The sequence below is a fragment of the Rattus norvegicus genome, chromosome 12, assembly GCF_036323735.1.
Source record: "Rattus norvegicus strain BN/NHsdMcwi chromosome 12, GRCr8, whole genome shotgun sequence".
NCBI classification, from domain to species: domain Eukaryota; kingdom Metazoa; phylum Chordata; class Mammalia; order Rodentia; family Muridae; genus Rattus; species Rattus norvegicus.
The window spans coordinates 42,855,333-42,862,130 of NC_086030.1; the positions used below are offsets into that span (position 1 = coordinate 42,855,333).

General features: G+C 47.0%; 1 long non-coding RNA gene across 1 annotated transcript in view; it reads right to left on the reverse strand.

The window, feature by feature from the left end:
* The window catches only part of LOC134481196 (uncharacterized), a 6,407-nt gene extending 1,445 nt beyond the window's left edge, over window positions 1-4,962 (reverse strand). The window contains exons 1-2 of the long non-coding RNA XR_010056542.1: window positions 4,763-4,962; window positions 1-363 (exon numbers count right to left, since the gene is read on the reverse strand). The exon at window positions 1-363 is cut by the window's left edge and continues 1,445 nt beyond it. This is a non-coding gene — a long non-coding RNA (uncharacterized LOC134481196). The remainder of the gene's footprint in view (window positions 364-4,762) is intronic.
* Window positions 4,963-6,798: the final 1,836 nt, after the last annotated feature.

Here is a 6,798-nt window from a genome sequence, read left to right on the forward strand (position 1 = left end):
TCTTTCCCTCAAGGGGGTTATGGGAGTGAAAATAAGATGGACCCAGAGAGCCGGTGAAGGGAATAAATTGCTTGGTGACAGCTTGGTTTCAGAGACGGATGAAAATCGCAGCCTCAAGGAACGTTCAGGGAAGCCCAAGCAGAGAGCTGATGGACAGTCTGACTTGTCGAGGGTGAAATCAATTAAAGTACATCAAATCCAGGGTTCATGCCTTCTTAGACTGACAAATCTATGCTGGAAACTGAGAAAGACGAAGAGAGAAAAATGTCTTTGACCTCTTGAAGACCGGCTGTTCTTTCTGTCAGGGGAGCCTGGGCTGGAGTGAGATGCATTTGTGATGAATGATAAGAACCGGCCAGCCACCTCAAAAAAAAAAGCACAGGGGGGGTGAAAAGGTTACCAAAGAGACCCAAAATGTGAGGAATTCAACCAAACATCAAGATAAATCAACTCAGGACTGGGAGTGTGTTTGCTGCGCCTCTTCAAAACTTCTGTGGATGAGCTCAGTTCATTAGCACAGCATCGTGTGTGTGAGTGTGTGTGTGTGTGTGTGTGTGTGTGTGTGTGTGTGTTTCAGTGTGTACATGTACATGGATGTGGGAGCTGGAGATTGACTTCCAGTGTCTTGCTCTGTCTTTGGACACTTTTTCCCCTCTCATTTTCTTTTTCCTCCCTTCGTCTCTCCCTCCCTCCTTCCCTCCCTCCCTCCCTCCTTCCCTCCCTCCCTCCCTCCTCCTTCCTTCCTTCCTTCCTTCCTTCCTTCCTTCCTTCCTTCCTTCCTTCCTTCCTTCCTCTCTCCAAATCCTGAGCTCACCATTTCCACTAGCTTGGCTCCTGGGATCTGCCTGTCTCTTCTTCCATAGTGCTCAACCTTTTCTTGGGGGTGACTGACATTCAAATTCAGGTCTCCATGAGTAAGGCAAGCACTTTACCAACTGAGACAGCTCTTTAGCCTCAGCTTGAGTGTTTAGAAAGGAGGCGCTTACAATGGTTTAAGAAGACACGGGAGGTCTTAGCGAGCGTCAAGATAGTATCAGAATCATGGAGGCAGGGTGTACCTAGGCAATGACAGTCCTGGTAGGTTTTGTAATGATGGAGGTGTTTGATAGCACAGACATCCAATATGGCTGACACCAGCCCTACATGACAGTTGAACATTGACAGAGCAGGGGAAGTACAGTTTTATTATTTCAATAATTTAAAACATTTAAAGCCCTAGGTAGCTGGGAATGACCACAGGACACTGTGACTGTCTGAAGTGTGTGTGTGTGTGTGTGTGTGTGTGTGTGTGTGTGCTTGTGTGTGTGTGCATGTGTCTGTGTGCATATGTGTGTGTGCGTGTGTGTGTATGCATGTGTGCGTGTGTGCATATGTGTGTGCGTGTGTGTATGCATGTGTGCGTGTGTGTGCGTGTATGCATGTGTGTATGCATGTGTGCATGTGTGTGCATGTGCATGTATGCATGTGTGCGTGTGTGCATATGTGTGTGCGTGTGTGTATGCATGTGTGCGTGTGTGTGCGTGTATGCATGTGTGTGTATGCATGTGTGCATGTGTGTGCATGTGCATGTATGCATGTGTGCGTGTGTACATGTGTGTATGCATGTGTGTGTGCATGTGTGTGCATGTGCGTGTATGCATGTGTGCGTATGTGCATGTGTGTGTGCATGTGTGTGTGCATGTGTGCATGTGCGCATGTGTGTGCATGTGCATGTATGCATGTGTGCGTGTGTGCATATGTGTGTGCGTGTGTGTATGCATGTGTGCGTGTGTGTGCGTGTATGCATGTGTGTGTATGCATGTGTGCATGTGTGTGCATGTGCATGTATGCATGTGTGCGTGTGTGCATGTGTGTATGCATGTGTGTGTGCATGTGTGTGCATGTGCGTGTATGCATGTGTGCGTATGTGCATGTGTGTGTGCATGTGTGTGTGCATGTGTGCATGTGCGCATGTGTGCATGTGTGTGTGTGCGTGTGTGCATATGTGTGTGTGTGCGTGTGTGTGTGTACATGTGTGCGTGTGCACGTGTGTGTGCATATGTGTGTGTGCATATGTGTGTGTGCATATGTGTGTGTGCATATGTGTGTGCGCACACACGTGTGGTCTTCTTTTAATGGTGTCGCCAGACAAGCAGGAATGGGTTTATAACCTCAGATTGCAATGTAATCGCTCTGGTTGTGGAACTTGCTTGTATAACTGACAGTGACTTCATTTCTTCCCTTAGAACAGAGAGACTGATGCCTCCCTGAGAACAGTTTCCTCGTCGGTGAAATGGGCCCAAGGTCAACTTTGTTGGGAAGGCTACATGATGTAACCCACGCAATACGCCTGCTTCGGAGTTTGATGAATGAAAAGTCGCTGAGTTTGATGTTATTAATACCATGATTGAGGAACAAGGATGTCCTGGAAAGCAGAAGCCCCCGTCTTGGCCAATTGTCCTGGCTTCTTCCTGGTTCCTCACTGACATGAAATTTACCAGATAGCCTTGGTTTGCATCATTCAGCTCCAAATTAATATCATTATTCCCCAATTTGAGACATTCTGCTTGGAAAACATTTTTTATGAGTTTTAATATTTCCTGCTGGCGGTTCAAGACAACATGGAATAACGCAGCCATTTTATGTAACAAGTGCACGCACACGTTAATTCAAACAGCACGAAAATTAATTGCGTCCATCCGTCCGTCCGTCCATTCGTTTGTGATAGTCTTTGTTTTCTCCTCTTTCAGATGTATGTGTGTCTCGGTGTGTGCGGGAGTGCCTGTGTGTGCACACGCGTGGGTAGGGGGTATGTGAGACTATACACGTATGTTCCCGTGGAGGCCTGAAGTTTATGTCTTTATTTTTAACTATTGCCTCTACGCTGTTCATTGAGGCAGAGCCTCTAAATCAAAATCAGACCTCAGCGATATGTCTGGTCTCACTAGCCAGCTTGCTCTGGGCATCCCCTGTCTTTGCTGTCTGGGACCTCCATGCCTGTGGGTTCTGGGGATTCAACTCAGGTTGTCCAGCTTGTGCCGAAAGCTCTTTTACCCAACTGAGACTTCTCACCAGCCTCTATGAACAATTTTATAACGATCTCTCAAACTGTTTCCCACCGTGATCACGACTTTCCACCCCTATCAGCAGCGTTGGAGGAGTCCAGTGTCTCCACATCTCCTCCCATCTCTCTTGTTCTCCAATCACTGCCTCTGCCCTTATCTCGCTTTACTGCTGTGATTTACATGTCCTTAGGGACTGGTGATGTCAAATGCTCACATTGGCTCTTGCCTTCTGTGTCTGTGTGCACTCAAGTTCTGACTTACTTGTCCTCTGTTGACTTAAGACTTACTCTATAGACTTACATATAAAGAACATATAATTTATGTTCTATGTTTTGGACACCAGCCCTTACCATAAACATGTTTATACAAGTTATCGTTCCCCGACTTTAATGCTGCGATTTGACCCCAAAAAATTGCTCATTTTGATAAATTCAGATGTGTACATTTTTTGGCTATTATGTCTCATGCTTCTGATGTCACAGCTAAGAATTTGTTACCAAATCAAAGGCCATGAAAGTTTGTCTCTATGTTTATTGTACAGGTTTCATAGATGCCCCTTTCCTGGCTCACTTTCTGTTGACAGGACCTGCTATTGCTTTCATGTCTCCCGTCCTTCCTATTCAGGTGAGCCACTGCCCTGGTGTGCTAGAGGCAAGGGTAGGGGTCCTTGGATGCTGTAGATATCGAAGCCTTATAATCAGTCTTGTGCTAGCCAGGCTGGTAGGAATTTTATCTCCCACTCAGAGAGTGAGACAGAGAGAAACATATATACAAACACAGAGGGAGAGGGAGACATACAGACAGACAGACACACACACACACACACACACACACACACACATAGAGAAAGAGGGAAAGAGAGAGACAGAGACAGGGTCACAGAGGGAGACAGTAAGAGAAACAGACACACAGGGAAAGAGAGAAAAACACACAGAGAGGCAGAGAGAGACAGATAAACACACACAGAGGGAGACAGGGACAGAGAGAGAGAGAGAGAGAGAGAGAGAGAGAGAGAGAGAGAAACACACAAAGAGAGACAGACACACAGAAACACATAGAGACACAGAGAGAAACACAGAGAGACAGAGACACACAGGGAGAGACAGAAAGAAATACACAGAGAGACACATGCAGAAAGACAGCCAGACAGATACACATATGTAGAGAGACAGAGACAGAGAGAAAAGGAGGTGGGGGATGTGTTGGTCTTTTGGTCTAAAATGCTCATGAAGCTTAATGAACACCCCAGGACACAGCCTAAACCACGCCCCTTCTGCATGTGTGAGTTTAGTTTCTTTAACCTCAGGTTCCTGTCTGTGCTTCACATGCATGTGTAGACAGACCTGTCTATGAGTCACCACGACAAAGTTACCAACAAGAAGACTTCACTGGAGGGTCTCCATTCCAGAGTGACTGCAGGCTATCTTATTGAGGAAGACCCACAATGGGAGTTTGTGTTCCCATGGTGACAGAGTGTAAGCAATGAATGCAGAACATCACCAATGACAGGTCTTAACTTCAAAGACCCACCCAGAGTGACTACCAGGCTCTGCCTCCTAACACAACTCAAAAACAACACCACAGGCTGGGGAGGAGGCATTCAAAGCACAAACTTGTGGGGAGTATTTCCCATTCGAGGCAGAAGGGCCGGCTACATGGACTTCCGCATTACTTCAGTGAGAATGACGTATTGCCACCACCGACTGCAACCTACTTACGTCTTCTGGAGAGCCGCAGACAGCAAACTATTCTGTTTTCATTTTCCTGTTAATATCGGTGCTTTGCTTCATTTCTTGAAGTGTCATTTATCTCTTTCCACTGTCTCGCCCAAATTCTATCAATTCTAGAATATTCAATAACAATGAATTCTGACTCTGGAGTACGGGTCCCTCATAAGAGAGATGCCTCGGTCACCCAGAGCACAGTGGGTCACATGGGAGGGAAGCTGCGATTGGAGTGAGTAGAGACAGCTGCCATTCAGTCCCCTATGGTGCTCGGTACAGCTCCCGACACAAAGACTGCTTCTGTTGGAAAGATAATGGTGCCGTCGGTGACGAGCCTGCATGTTAGAGGAAATAGTGGGGGCTTGGGGTTGTGTCCCTGGGGGAGAGTATTTGCTTAGCATGCATGACACTGAAGGTTTAGTTCCCAGAACTGCAGATATGACATGTGGCAGCACACACTTGTAATCCCAGTACTTGGAAAGTGGAGGCAGGGGGATGAGGAATTTAAGGTCATCCCACGGTTACCCAGAGAGTTTCAAGCCAGCCTGGGCTACGTGAGACACCATCTTAAACAAAACACAAACAAAGCAAACATTGTGATATAGTCAGTTGTTCACTAAAAAGTACAAACTTCAAATATATGCAGAGACCCATGTCTTTGCTTACATTCCTAAAGTTAGCTCAGGGCAATCTTGCTGGTCAAATATGCTCTGAGCTGCAATAAAAACCCACCATCTCTTTGCACTTTGGACAAGCAAAACCTCAGGTCCAGGGAGACCCACCTCACCCTCCACCTCTGCCTCTTTCCAGAATGCTTTGGCGCATAGACGCGTGGGAGGTGCACACTGCATGGTTTCCATTCATGAGCACTAAAACTGTTGATACATTCCTTTTTCTTTTTTTAATGTGTGGCATTTGATGTCCAAAAAGCCTTTTGAATCCCATTTATAAGCCTTTAAAAACCTCATTCCTCTTGGAAACAGGAAGCCACTTTGCAAGCAGAGTAAACATAGCCAAGACTTCCACAAAAAGGTGGAAGCAAGAGGCGAATCCCTCTGGGAGACTCTACCAGGGGTGACAGACATGCCTTCGCCACCCCCACCCCAACGCCTCGAGGGAATCATTTTGTTAGCACGGCTGGTCAGAGGGGCCAAGTTCACTGGGCAGATATCAGTGGTCATGTTCACCCTCTGCTCTCCCAAGTGACCCATATGAGGGGACCATGGCTGGCAGAAACTGCTAAGTGAGCCAGCACCAATGGCTGGAGGTTCTTCCTATGAGTCTATCAGAGTGTGGGAGAAAAGATGCTTGGTGGTGCTCGAACCCATCTCTTTGTATCTTCAACTTGCTCAGCCTCTTGACATGCAATATGTGCATGAACTGGAAGAATTGAAGCAGGTCTCCAACTGTGTGTTCAGGGGTGGGGGGGGTGGTGGACAGTTCTTCCAAGTTGTACCCTTGTATAAACTCAGATTATAGTTCACACACAGAGAGTTCACAGCATGCTTGACACCGTGGTCCTACTTCCCATCCACAGCAAACAATCTACAATGCTAACAATGAGCTAACAACAGGCTCCCCATATGTAAAGATCCTCTGGGCACCCATAATGGTGTACACCTAGTAATCCCACCACTCAGGAAGCTGAGGCAGGAGGATCGAGTTCAGCTGAGGCTACATAGCAAGGCCCAGTTGCAGAAGCAGAGAAAGAGGGCCTAAGGTAAAGTGTGTGCGAGACAAGCATAAGGACCTGAGTCTGTTGCCCGGAATCCATAAAAACCCAGATGTGGGGGTGTGTGCTTGTAATCCCAGCTGTAGGGAGATATCGAACCAGAGGATTTCCCATGCTTTCTGGATGGCAAGCCCAGGCTGACCTGGAAGATCCAGGCCAGTGAGAGACCCTGTTTCAAAAGCACACAGTAGGGGCTGGAGAGAGGTCTCATGGGTTACAAGTACAAACTGCCCTTCTAAAGAACCCATGTTCAGTTCCTAAGATCTTGGGTGGCTCGTAATCACATGCAAATTCAGCT